At 48.1% G+C, this 14,340-nt stretch overlaps 1 non-coding gene and 3 pseudogenes across 1 annotated transcript; all 4 read left to right on the top strand.

Moving 5' to 3' along the window:
- The first annotated feature begins 582 nt into the window (after positions 1-582).
- LOC142293135 (U2 spliceosomal RNA) lies at positions 583-788 on the top strand (annotated as a pseudogene).
- A 1,159-nt stretch (positions 789-1,947) lies between these two features.
- LOC142292685 (U2 spliceosomal RNA) lies at positions 1,948-2,051 on the top strand (annotated as a pseudogene).
- Positions 2,052-7,470: 5,419 nt separating this feature from the next.
- On the top strand, positions 7,471-7,681 carry LOC142293251 (U2 spliceosomal RNA; annotated as a pseudogene).
- Positions 7,682-9,033: 1,352 nt separating this feature from the next.
- On the top strand, positions 9,034-9,218 carry LOC142292500 (U2 spliceosomal RNA). Its single transcript, XR_012750655.1, has one exon. It is a non-coding gene; the product is annotated as a U2 spliceosomal RNA (small nuclear RNA).
- The last annotated feature ends 5,122 nt before the right edge of the window (positions 9,219-14,340 follow it).

Raw genomic sequence — 14,340 nt, 5'->3', positions numbered from 1 at the left:
ACTGCCGTTTCGCACAGCGCCTGTTGGTTGCCCTGGAGGATGACCTGAGGAACTCCGTCCCCAGAGGGAGCCTATCGTACCATTCCGTACTTTATGGACTCTTCCCTGGGACTCACACCGTTGGAGCCATCCAGGAGGCTTGGCGCCTTATGAACTGCTTTAAGGACGCTATTTGGGTCGCCAGGAACCGGCTCATCTTGAAGAGGGAGAGGATGTCTATCCAGGATTGCCGCAGGCTGATCCACAGCCTGCTCAGAGACTATTCCATCATGGACAGTCCGGACGACAGCGCCGAGGAGGAGGTTTAGACCTCTTCCATGCCCCCTCCCTCCTTTTCCCGTTATGTGCGTCTTTCAATAAAGCTTCGGGCCTGTGATTTCCCCACCCTATCCCCCTTTTCCCCTACCCCCATCCCCCAATCGCCGGTTCGTCGTTATTTATTGTCTAACTTTTTCTTTCAGCTTGAGTGTTATGGATAAGCATAGGAGCGTGATGTATAGTTTAGTGCGTCGTACTCTATGGCTATGTAAGAAGGATTGTATATTTCTGTGTGTACGGGGCTGCGGCACTGTACACGGTTTGTTACCTTTTTGTGAGTAGTGCATGATAATAAAGATGCTGTTAAATCAAAAAAATCTGTTCTTATCAGTTTAATATCTGATACGTCCCCTATCTGGGGACCATATATTAAATGGATTTTTAGAACAGGGAGATGGAAAAAGAGCTTGCTCTGTCCACTCCACGCATTGACCTGGTATTGCAGTACCTCCAGGAGCGGTGCACCCCTTCTTAACCCAGTTTCCAAAAGCAGAACTCGATTCACCTGATTCATATTAGCCCGATTAATGAATTGAAAGAAAGCATACAACTTCATATGCACCTCAATTTGGCCCATTCACTTTTCACACTTCAAACTCCTTTTGCTTTTTATCTTTCACACTTTTTACTTGCTTTATTCATCCAAATGGCAAACTCATCACCACTCAACTTCACCAACTCTGCTATGTCCCATGCAGTATCTTGTTCTCAGGCTAATCTAGATCATGTGCAATTGAATGGAATAGATCCCTTTTGGACAAAGTGGATTCTATTGCTGCTGCTGCTGCTGCAGTGACCACAGGTGTGTTGCAACCTGCTGCGCAGCCTAATACCACAATATAAGGAACGTCAAATACTAAGAATGGGCGGCCTATGAAAGAATTAGTACTTTCATTAAGTATACTAAACCGGCTAATTGGGAATAGACAAACTGTAAAAAGCCCTCTGACAAAGCCCCTCTCTAACCTTTGTTAGTAAGCTTTTCTGTAGCCTGCCTGTTGATGTATTTTCCGTTTGAACAGTGCACAACATGAAGAGACGGAACACTGGCGGCTTGTCACAATGCCCCCCCGATGACATCACAATAGCGCTGCTGCCTAGAAAGCTAGCTGCGCAGCAGAAATTGCTCTTTGGGTGGGAGGTGGGCTAGTGGAAGGAGGGGTCAAGCCGTTTTTTTCCCGGATGGTAGGGGGATGACAGGACAAGGGATGCGGGGGGTGAGAAGGGTTCAGAGGGCAGGGTTTGGGGGCTGGGAAGTGAAGGGAAAAGATTAGGGTTTGGGGATGATGAAAGGGCTTTCTACAGGTAAGGATGGCAAAGGGTGGCAGTGACGGAAAGTCAGGCGACCTGTCCTGTCCGTCTTTTTGTATCATGAATTGGAAAGACTGCAAGGGGCAGGGGAGGTGCTTGTGCCCAAAAGGAGGAGTTATTCAGATTCATTGCAGTGGGCGGCGGCTGCAAAACGCACCATTCTTCGTGTTTTTGCTGTGCAAAGCAGCCTTTTCAAGGGTTGGCTTGGGTGACAAAATGTCTTCTGTAGGCGTGGGTTTGTCTCCCTCTCACTCTCTCTCCCTAACATGTGTCCGGCTGAGGCCAGGGTGCCACTCGAGGCCCAAACCAATTCTGGTTATCGCTTCTCGGCCTTTTGGCTAAGATCAAGTGTAGTATCTGTTCTTATCAGAACAAACTGAGCTAGCTACACTTGACGAGATACGATCAGGGAGACAAGCTCCGAAGCCCAGCCGAGACCGAAAGAGGGAGATCGGACGGAAGAAGAGCTTGGCAGAAAGAAGCAAGAAGACGAAGGCTCGGAGAAGGCTTGGGGAGACCAGAGGAACTTCGAGGAGGAACACAGCGGGAGAAGACACCCGGAGAAGAATCCAAGATCCAGCTCCGGGAACTCAAGCAGGAACCAGCCATGGCAAGCAAGCCAGAGAAGGCAGCCAAGAAGGCTCAGGACCCAGGGACCTCCAGGAAGGCTCATCCAGAGGCTTCTTCGGCCCAAGAGGCCCCTACCTCCGACGCCGGCCAGCCGGAGGGAGCCCGGACGCCGCCTGAAAAGGCTCCAACCCTGGAGCCTTGGATGCGGCAGACGGTCGCCCTGAAGCTAAAGGCGGTGGATGGTAGGTTGCCGGACATGTCCAGCGACGTGTTCTGCAAGAAGATGATTCTGGATCAGGGCTTCTCCAGGGCGGAAACCCTGAGTGTCCAGACCTTCATGACTGGCATCTTTCTGGTAACCTTTACCACGGTGAATGCCTGCAGGAGATACTGGGAGGCGATGAACGCAGCGATGCCGGACTCCCCTTTTCATTCTTTTTTAGGATCCTGTCCTATACAGAGGGATGAGAAGAGGATCACGGTCTCCATGCGGAACCCGCACACCCCAGGAAGAGACATATCCACGTTCCTGGGACGCTTCTGCACAGTGGTGAGGGAACCATCCCACATCCTTAACGGCAGCAGATTCTGGACGGGTAAGTGGTCAGTAACCGTTCGACTCCACAGGGAACTAGCATCCGAGGACGGCCTTCAGCACCTGCCCCCGACATTCTCTCTGGGAAACTCCTTTGGTCTCATCTACTACCCGGACATGCCACACAACTGCAGGAAATGTGGTGGGAAAGGGCATTCGATGAAGACCTGCCAGGAGGACGCCTGCAGGGTTTGCCGGGTGACGGGACACAGCTCCAAGGATTGTCCGAAGAAGATAACCTGCAACTTATGTGGACTGGCGGCCCACCTTTACAAGGACTGCCCACAACGAGAGAAATCCTGGGCAAGGGTGGCTGCGGCGACCCAGGCTCGGGTAGTCGCAGCCTCGTCGACTAAGGCAGCTACGACCAAAGCCACAGAGGCCAAGGCGGCCAAGAACCCGGTGACCGCGGCTCCAGCCGAAGCCCCAGCGGCCACGGAGTCCAGGAAGAAGGGTAAGAAAACTGCTGCCCCCTCCCTGGTCCCCCCCCCTGTCACCCCTGTCCAAACCCCTTTACCCCCGGCCAACCCCACTGAGGATTCCACCACCTCCACCTCTTTTCCCTACTCCTCAGTCGGTGCCCTTACCCCCCCTCCAAAGCCCACTCTCCCTCCCCAGACCCTGAGAGCAGAGGGCCTCAGCACTCCTGCACCTTTCACCGAGAAGGATTTTCCAGCTCTTGTCTCCTCAGGTACAAGCCAAAGGAAGAGGCAGTTGGAAGATAGTCCTGTCGCAGAACATTCCAAGTTGTTCATTGTGGATCTCAATCCAACCCAGGAAGAGGAGGACGACCTCCTCCCGGAACCAGATGTGTTGGAGCAGATGGTGGAGTCCCTGGTGTCCGAAGAAGAAATGGAGGAGTCGGAAGCCACTGAGGCAACATCTCTACTCGACCGGCTAGAAGAAGAAGGTCTGCTGGTGATACCATCACCGACAGACACCAAAGAAGAAGAACCGCCCGACCGGAGTGGTAACTAAGGCACATCGCCTGCACTAACTCTCTCTTCCCTCCAATGACTGCTAACATTGACATCTTTTCCATTAATGTTAGGAGCATCAGAGACAAGTTCAGACGTCAGACGATTTTTGCTTTTCTTAACACTCAGTCTAGTAATGTATTTTTCCTGCAGGAATGCTCCCTTCCCTCCTCTAGGTCCTTCAACCATCTGGCCAGGGAATGGACCCATGGACCGTCCTACTGGTCCGGCGGGGGCGACTGTAGGTCTGCAGGGGTCGCCGTGCTAATCAGGGGAAGCGCCTTCACGTTGGACTCAGTTCAGGAACTCGTCTGCGGCAGGTTACTGCTCGTGGACGGTACCTGGGCTGGAGAACCTGTCAGGTTCATCAATGTGTACGCTTCTCCTGTGAAGAACGATCGACTGGAGCTCCTCCGAGCCCTGCGCCCTCAGCTCGCCACCACCAGGATGGTAGTGATGGCCGGGGACTTCAACTGCCCGATTGAGGCGGATGGACGCAGTTCTGGAACGGCTGCCAAGTTAGACGTCACATCCAAACTGCTCATTGAGATGGTGACCGAAGCCTCTCTCGTGGACGTTGTGGGCTCCATCGGACACGGATCTGTGAATTATTCATGGTGCCGACCTGATGGTTCGCTGCGTTCCAGGATTGACTTCGTGTTTACCTCTCGGACGGTTGGGCGGAGTGGGCACTCGATGGTCCCCTGCTTCTTCTCTGACCACAGAGCCATTCACTTTCAAGGTGCGCTGGGCCACGGCTTTCCTGTTGGCCCTGGCTCCTGGAAGCTGAACTGCTCTCTGCTGGAAAAGGGGGAAGTTCTGGAGGAGCTTAGAGCGGCCTACTCCACGTGGCGGGCCTACAAGGCAGGCTTCCAGTCTGTTTCTGACTGGTGGGAATACGTTAAACTCGAGTTCCGTTTCTTCTTTCAGGCAAAGAGTCAACAACAGGCGTGTGTGAAGAAGAGGGACTTCAGGAGACTCCAGCGTGAGCTGCGTTCCCTGCATGACCTTCTTCGATGTGGCTGGGACGTGAGAGAGGAGCTGGAGGAGACTAAGAAGAGCCTGAAAAGGCACTTTGAGGAGGAGTCCAAGCGAATTGTCTTCCGTTCCAAAGTGGAGAACCTGGAGAAGGGTGAGAAATGTAACTCGTTCTTTTTCAGGAAGCTCCACACCGGTCATACACCCCTGAATGAACTATGAGATGAGAGTGGAATCATGCGACGCGGGAAAGAGGACGTGATGAAAGTCGTCAGCGACTTCTACAGCGAACTCTACGCCCGCAAGACTACCGACCCCGAGGCCGCCGATAAGTTCCTGTCAGGTATCACTAACCATCTTGACCCTGCAGATGCGGCGGCCATGGACGTCCCTCTGACGGTGGACGAGCTGCTCTCGGCCGCCAGATCCTTTAGGTCCGGCAGGACTCCGGGCAGTGATGGCCTCCCAGCAGAGCTCTATGTAGCACTGGGGGACCTCATCTGTCCGGACTTGTTAGATCTGTATGAGGAGATGGTGGTGGAGGGCAGAATGCCTCCGTCCCTGAGGGAAGGAATGGTCACGATCCTGTACAAGCGCAAAGGAGAGAGGTGCGACCTGAAGAATTGGCGTCCCATCACCCTTCTGAACGTCGACTACAAGATCCTGGCCAAGACGATGGCAACGAGACTGAAGACGGTTATTGGACGGATCATCCACCCGGATCAGATCTGCGGCATCCCCGGACGTCGCATCGCAGACAGCCTGGCTCTCATGCGGGACACGGTCGAGTACATCAAGGCCTTCCGGGTGCACGCTTCCCTGATCTCGTTGGATCAGGAAAAGGCCTTCGACCGTGTTTCCCATGAGTTCCTGGGCAAAGCTCTGCACAGGTTAGGTTTGGGTAACATGTTTTGTTTGTATGTCCAACTAATGTATTTTGATATTCACAGCTCGGTGTTGGTAAACGGCTGGAAGACTGACCCCTTCCCGGTCCTCTCAGGGGTCAGACAAGGCTGCCCTCTGTCACCTCTTCTTTTTGTTTGTGTTATAGAACTCTTTGCAGAGGCTATCCGGCGGAATGGAGAGATCAGAGGGATCACCGCACCAGGACCAGATCGCTTCGAGGTCAAGTGCTCGCTCTACATGGACGACGTGACCGTCTTCTGCGCGGACCGGCGCTCAGTTGACACCCTCGTCCAGACCTGTGAGACCTTCGGACGGGCTTCGGGAGCCAAAGTCAACTGCGGGAAGTCGGAAGCCATGCTCTTCGGGGACTGGCAGCCGGCCTCTTCCGCCCCCTTCCCTTTCAGCATCCAGCCGGATTTCATCAAGGTTCTTGGAGTCTGGTTCGGGAAGGAAGGAGCAGCCCTCAAGTCCTGGGAGGAACGCTTGATCAAGATCACCCAACGGATCGGTCTGTGGAGCCTCAGACGCCTCACCTGTGAGGGCAAAGCACTGGTCCTGCGTAACGAGGTACTGCCCGTGCTGCAGTACACGGCCCAGGCCTGGCCCCCCCTTGCCACCGTGTGCAGGGCCATTACCAGGACGGTGTTTCGTTTTGTCTGGGGATCCAAGATGGACAGAGTAAAGCGGACCATCATGTACAAGGATCCTCGCAAGGGTGGGAAGGGCGTACCCGATATCCCCACCCTCCTGCGATCCTCCTTCGTATGTGACTGCGTCCGCCGATCTCTGCGAGTCAAGAGAGGTTCTGCGGGTAGGTCCATGTCTCGCTTCTTCCTGCTCCCCCTTTGGAGAAGGTTCGGCTGGGACAAGTGGGACAGCTCCTTCCCCTACAACTGGACGACGCCATGGTTCTACGGAGACGTTGTCCGGTTTGTGAGGGAATACCAACTGGAGGGACTCAAGCCTGATTTGTGGAAGCCAAAGACTATCCACAAACTCATCAGAGCCAAGGACGAAATGGAGAACATTCCAGGACTTCACCACGACACACTGGAGACTGTTTGGACCAACGTGTCATCGGCTGGATTGACCAACGGGCACAAGGACTTGTCATGGATGGCGATACAGGGCGGACTGCCCGTCCGGTCATTCATGCACGCCCGGAACCTGTGCAAAACCCGGTACTGCCCAAGGTGCCCCTTCGTGGAGGAAACATCGCTGCACGCCTTTTGGGACTGCCGTTTTGCACAGCGCCTGTTGGTTGCCCTGGAGGATGACCTGAGGAACTCCATCCCCAGAGGGAGCCTATCGTACCATTCCGTACTTTATGGACTCTTCCCTGGGACTCACACCGTTGGAGCCATCCAGGAGGCTTGGCGCCTTATGAACTGCTTTAAGGACGCTATATGGGTCGCCAGGAACCGGCTCATCTTGAAGAGGGAGAGGATGTCTATCCAGGACTGCCGCAGGCTGATCCACAGCCTGCTCAGAGACTATTCCATCATGGACAGTCCGGACGACAGCGCCGAGGAGGAGGTCTAAACCTCTTCCACGCCCCCTCCCTCCTTTTCCCGTTTATGTGCGTCCTTCAATAAAGCTTCGGGCCTGTGATTTCCCCACCCTATCCCCTTTTCCCCTACCCCCATCCCCCAATCGCCGGTTCGTCGTTATTTATTGTCTAACTTTTTCTTTCAGCTTGAGTGCTACGGATAGCATAGGAGCGTGATGTATAGTTTAGTGCGTCGTACTCTATTGCTATGTAAGAATGATTGTATATTTCTGTGTGTACGGGGCTGCGGCACCGTACATGGTTTGTTACTTTTTTTTGAGAAGTGCATGATAATAAAGATGCTGTTAAATCAAAAAAAAAAAATCTGTTCTTATCAGTTTAATATCTGATACGTCCCCTATCTGGGGACCATATATTAAATGGATTTTTAGAACAGGGAGATGGAAAAAGAGCTTGCTCTGTCCACTCCACGCATTGACCTGGTATTGCAGTACCTCCAGGACCGGTGCACCCCTTCTTAACCCAGTTTCCAAAAGCAGAACTCAATTCACCTGATTCATATTAGCCCGATTTAATGAATTGGAAGAAAGCATACGTCTTCATATGCACCTCAATTTGGCCCATTCACTTTTCACACTTCCTCCTTTTGTTTTTTATCGTTCACACTTTTTACTTTCTTTATTCATCCAAATAGCAAACTCATCACCACTCAACCTGACCAACTCGACTATGTCCCTTGCTGCAGTATCTTGTTCTCCGTCTTATCTAGATCATTTGCAATTGAATGGAATAGATCCCTTTTGGACAAAGTGGATTCACCTGCTGCTGCTGCAGTGACCACAGGTGTGATAAGATCTAGAATTGGCATCCGCAATATAAGGAACGTCAAATACTAAGAAAGGGCGGCCTATGAAAGAATTACTACTTTCAATAAGTACACTTAAACGGCTAATTGGGAATAGAAAAACTGTAAAAAGCCCTCTGAGAAAGCCCCCCTCTAACCTTTGTTAGTAAGCTTTTCTGTAGTCGCCTGTTGATGTATTTTCCGTTTGAACTGTGCACAACATGAAGAGACGGAACACTGGCGGCTTGTCACAATGCCCCCGCTGACATCACAATAGCGCTGCTGCCTAGAAGACAAGCTGCGCAGCAGAAGTTGTTCTTTGGGTGGGAGGGTGGGCTAGTGGAAGGAGGGGGCAAGTTCTTTTTTTCCCGGGTGGTAGGGGGATGACAGGAGAAGAAATGCGGGTGGTGAGAAGGGTACAGAGGGCAGGGTTTGGGGGCTGGGAAGGAAAGGGAAAAGATTAGGGTTTGGGGATGATGAAAGGGCTTTCTACGGGTAAGGATGGCAAAGGGTGGCAGTGACGGAAAGTCAGGCAACCTGTCCTGTCCGTCTTTTTGTATCGTGAATTGGAAAGACTGCAAGGGGGAGGGGAGTTGCTTGCGCCCTAAAGAAGGAGTTATTCAGATTCCTTGCAGTGGGCGGCGACTGCAAAACGCACCATTCTTCTTGTTTTTGCTCTGCAAAGCAGCCTTTTCAAGGGTTGGCTTGGGTGACAAAATGTCTTCTGTAGGTGTGGGTTTGTCTCCCTCTCGCTCTCTCTCCCTAAGATGTGTCTGGCATAGGCCAGGGTGCCACTCGAGGCCCAAACCAATTCTGGTTATCGCTTCTCGGCCTTTTGGCTAAGATCAAGTGTAGTCCCTTCATTGGGTTTGCCTTGGTCTTGGCTGGGAGGGGCCCGGGCTTGCACAACCGCCGGCCTCGGGGATTGTTGCGCCTTTTGATGCTTACGTCCCCTTATGGCTGGTGGTTCCTGGGCTCGGGAGGCGATCACCTGCGGCACTGCGCTTTTGTGTGGTGGCCGATGACCGTTTTCTGTAATTTGCGGATGTAATCTCATCTGTTCTTATCAGTTTAATATCTGATACGTCCCCTATCTGGGGACCATATATTAAATGGATTTTTAGAACAGGGAGATGGAAAAAGAGCTTGCTCTGTCCACTCCACGCATTGACCTGGTATTGCAGTACCTCCAGGACCGGTGCACCCCTTCTTAACCCAGTTTCCAAAAGCAGAACTCAATTCACCTGATTCATATTAGCCCGATTTAATGAATTGGAAGAAAGCATACGTCTTCATATGCACCTCAATTTGGCCCATTCACTTTTCACACTTCCTCCTTTTGTTTTTTATCGTTCACACTTTTTACTTTCTTTATTCATCCAAATAGCAAACTCATCACCACTCAACCTGACCAACTCGACTATGTCCCTTGCTGCAGTATCTTGTTCTCCGTCTTATCTAGATCATTTGCAATTGAATGGAATAGATCCCTTTTGGACAAAGTGGATTCACCTGCTGCTGCTGCAGTGACCACAGGTGTGATAAGATCTAGAATTGGCATCCGCAATATAAGGAACGTCAAATACTAAGAAAGGGCGGCCTATGAAAGAATTACTACTTTCAATAAGTACACTTAAACGGCTAATTGAAAATAGAAAAACTGTAAAAAGCCCTCTGAGAAAGCCCCCCTCTAACCTTTGTTAGTAAGCTTTTCTGTAGTCGCCTGTTGATGTATTTTCCGTTTGAACTGTGCACAACATGAAGAGACGGAACACTGGCGGCTTGTCACAATGCCCCCGCTGACATCACAATAGCGCTGCTGCCTAGAAAACAAGCTGCGCAGCAGAAGTTGTTCTTTGGGTGGGAGGGTGGGCTAGTGGAAGGAGGGGGCAAGTTCTTTTTTTCCCGGGTGGTAGGAGGATGACAGGAGAAGAAATGCGGGTGGTGAGAAGGGTACAGAGGGCAGGGTTTGGGGGCTGGGAAGGAAAGGGAAAAGATTAGGGTTTGGGGATGATGAAAGGGCTTTCTACGGGTAAGGATGGCAAAGGGTGGCAGTGACGGAAAGTCAGGCAACCTGTCCTGTCCGTCTTTTTGTATCGTGAATTGATAACAGAGAGAATAGCGGAAATGGGTTTTAAAAACCGCGCCAGAGATCCAGATGTAAACTTGATCAATGTATACTTTATTTCGGCATAGGTCTACGCGTTTCTGGGGTCTCAGCCCCCTTCTTCAGGACCAGCAAGCACAAGATACAAAGAATCTGCAGAGTACCATGTATGCAGACAATATATACCCAGTGGAAAATCAAAAGAACCGCCCTCAAAAGAAAAAAATCGGCGGGAAAAAAACACATCCACCCCTGCAAGGAGTGACGTGGTCCGATGAAAAAAACAAGAAAATGAACTGTATAAATAGCGACATTCTCTTTGTTGATAAAATGACCGATGTCAAACAAAATTAATTAAAATAATTAACAAGAAAAAATACGTCATTGTTGAATAAAAAAATATATATAACCATACATATATATGTGTTTATTTGTGTCCCAGAATATATTGGCAATTATACTGCGGTGAGAGGGTAAAGAACCCACACCTAATTTTGGCCATCACTCTTCTTGAAGACCAGAAATTGTGAAGCGGTGAGTCCACACAGCCAGAACGGTGTGCGGTAGAAAGTTCATGATTTAATGAAAAGTGAACCACCATAAAAAAGAGGTTAATAATGAAAAAAAATATATATATAAAAGTAAGAAAAATAGGAGAAAAAAAGGAAAAAACCATTCCAATATTAAATTAAATACGGAATGGATATTGGTGTAAAAAAACATATCTCATAGACAGATTAAATAATGAGCGCAAATGCACCCAATGCAAATAACCCCGCATATACATAAAAATTGTATCCTACAAAATATCTCTATGTGTAGTGATCCATATATAGAGGGGTTAGTTTAATGAAAAATTAATTAAAACGGCCAATGTATCAAGCCGAAAAAACAGGTGTATATATTTATGTGAAGAACTAATCAAAATACTATTAAAAAGTGTAGTGGATATGAAAAAAACCCGTAAATAAAAGAAACAGAAGAAGAGATTTAAGAGTGAATAGATTACAGGAGCGTGGGAAAAAAAACCACTACGCGTGCGTATAATAACATGAGAGATAGGGGTGAAGAGAGTTCAGAAGCGTGGGAAAAACCACAGTACGCATGTGTTAGATCAAAGGCAAGGAGCCGGTGCATTGAATAGACCAATAATTAGAACTAGGGTGAACAGAGTTCATAGTATAAAGAGAACTTAGGAGAAGGAGGAAATGAACAGACAGGAACCCAGATAATGGATTATAGATACCGTGCAGAGAAAACACATATATATCTATATATGATGGACCTAAACAATGATCCCGTTTACTAAATTTATAGACTAACCGGCAAGGAGTTTATCAGAAGGAATAATTATCCATCTAGAAAAATTACTAAATTAAGATCACAATGCAGGAACCCTTTGAAACTATGAATAGAATATTGTAAAATATTGTGAATGATGTTTTGGAACTATGAATAAAAATATTGTAAAAATATTGTAAAAATATATATAGACAATAAATATGAATTATAATATATAAATAGTAGTTATCCTTCTGGGCAACAACTGGCCTCTAATGTTATAGGACGTTAAATAGATAACATAAAATATGTCATATATAGTATGACCAGTAAAATGTGAAGGACTTATCCATAAAAAATATAAAAATAGAAACTAACATAACATGGATGATGATCAAGTATAAATAGCTAAAATTACAACATTATTCAAACACAATAAAAACAGTAAAAACATAAAACACTATTATAAAAACAGTAATATAAATAAATTATTCATGAAAGATGTCCGTTATTTCGTTAAGACCCCTTGGTTTAAGAGTATCAAGCTTGTATATCCAGAAAGTTTCTTTCCTATTCAGCACCTCCATACGGTTATGGACATATGGAGGAATATGTTCTATAGGGGTCACTTTAATCCTAGTAGCCTTTTTATGTTGCAAATTAATATGCCTAGACAGACCATGCAACATAAATCCAACCTTAATGTTGTGTCTATGTGAGTTGATACGGTTATGAAGCGGCTGTATCGTCCTGCCAATATACTTCTTGTCACATTCGCATTCTATAAGATAAATAACATGATCTGTCTGGCAAGTGAGATGACTTTTAATGTTAAATTCCACCCCTCCTGAATTGAGGCCGAATTGTAACCTCCCATGTTGTATATCATTGCAGCATAAACACTTCTTCATGCCACATTTATAGACCCCTATCGGTCTATCAGACATAGTGATAGGAAGAATCTCTTTTAGCCTGCTTGGGGCTAATATGTTTTTTAACGTGGGCGCTCTCCGATAAATGATCCCAGGAGTAGCCGGCAAGGCTCCCCTTAGGTAGGGATCATTCCGAAGAACACTCCAATGTCTTCGGATGATATTTTTAATAAACTCACCGTCCTTACTATAAGTAGTAAGGAAGTGTGAGGAAAAATCATTCCCGGGATCAGGACCATTTTCCACCACAGGATTAACACTCCGTATAGTCAATTCACTTTGGCTCAGATCCTTGTTCACCTGATATGCCCTCTTGATTAGCGATGGGGGGTACTTTTTATCTAGAAACCTATTTTTAAGAACCATAGCCTGTTCCTTGTAGTCACTATCGAGGGTGCAATTCCTCCTCACCCTCTGAAATTGATTCCTGGGCACATTGATAAGCCACTTGTTGTAGTGGCTGCTCGTAAAATCAATGTACCCATTGCTGTCGACCTTTTTGAAAAAGGTTTTAGTATAAATCGTTCCTCCGTCATGTGTAATGGTGAGATCCAAGAAATCAATAGATCCCCTTTCTATCGTGGGTGTAAATGTTAGACCCCAATCATTATTTGTAATACATTTCAGAAAGTCGTGTAGGTTTCTACCTGAATCATCCCATATAATGAACAAGTCATCGATGTACCTTTTGTACACGACGACATGTCTAAAAAGATCGGAGGAATAAATCTGTGACAACTCAAACAGACCCATGAATAGATTTGCGAAAATAGGTGCAGCCCTCGAGCCCATCGCTGTGCCACAGCATTGATGGTACAATATATCTTGAAAAGTAAAGAAGTTATTCTTCAGAATGAACTTCATACCCTCCAGCAAAAACTTTTTCTGTGGAATAGGCAGTCTTTCATCGACTTCTAGGAATTGTCGGAAGCATTCCAGCCCCAATTCATGTCGGATATTAGTATAAAGAGCGGCAATATCAAGTGTGATAAAAACATATGAGTCCAACCAACTCACATCTTTAATAGTATTAATAAGATGCGTGGAATCCCTCAGGTAACTCCTGAGATTAATAACATGTGGTCTCATTACCTGATCCACGTATGCAGCAAGATTCTCAGTTAAAGACCCAATCCCTGTGTCAGGTTTCCAGGTTTTCCAGTTCTCTTTTGACTACCCTTGCCCTCGGTTAACATGGAGGTTACCGTTCTGTTGCCCTACTTCCTGTCCAGCAGCTTAAAAGGCCGCCTCCCAGCCCAGTCCAGTGCCTGAGTATACTGCCTGCTGTGTGCTCCTGCTGTGTTTGCTGCTTATTCCGGATTGCCTCGGGATTTCCCTAAAGGACTACCTACCGATTGTCTCAGGACTGTACCCGGCTCTTAAGGCTGTGCCCGGATTCCGTTTACCATCTTCGGTCAGCACTCCGCCTGGTTCTCTTTTGGTTCGTAACCATCCTGGATAAACATTTCCGTACGGACACTCATTGACTTTACCGCTTGCTCCTTATCCCGGCCGCTGCGCATTTAGGCCTTCCGGGGTAGATTGCCGGACAGTCCCTGTATAGGGGTTCGCTCCGGTGGTCTCCCTGGGGGAGTCCGGTGCGTGGTCCCGGGAATCCCCTGCGCGTCTATTCCGGAAAGTATTGTATGTGTTATTGTATTGTTGTGTTTGTTCTGTTTCTACCGTGGTGACATACTATAAAACATCTTGTACCCGGAACTCGTCTCTGATTGTCATTGCCCTACGCTATCGAAATCCTCAGAATATAGAATAAGTATTACACCCTGATATGATGGGTCTGCCTGGGGGATTATGGAGGCATTTATGTATTTTGGGTAGATGATAATAAAACGCTACCCTCGGATTCTTTACTTCTAGGAATTTGCTCTCGTGTTTATTTAAAACCCCCAGAGCAATAGCCCTCTGTATCAGGGCACGGTATTCCTGTACAGACTGATTATAAGTAGTCATATCCGTCACCTCATAATGGAGGGGGTTGGACAAATTCCTT

Source organism: Anomaloglossus baeobatrachus, chromosome 2 (assembly GCF_048569485.1).
Source record: "Anomaloglossus baeobatrachus isolate aAnoBae1 chromosome 2, aAnoBae1.hap1, whole genome shotgun sequence".
Classification (NCBI taxonomy): Eukaryota; Metazoa; Chordata; class Amphibia; order Anura; family Aromobatidae; genus Anomaloglossus; species Anomaloglossus baeobatrachus.
Note: the sequence above shows the minus strand (reverse complement) of the source record. Positions and strands in the feature narration are given on the sequence as shown.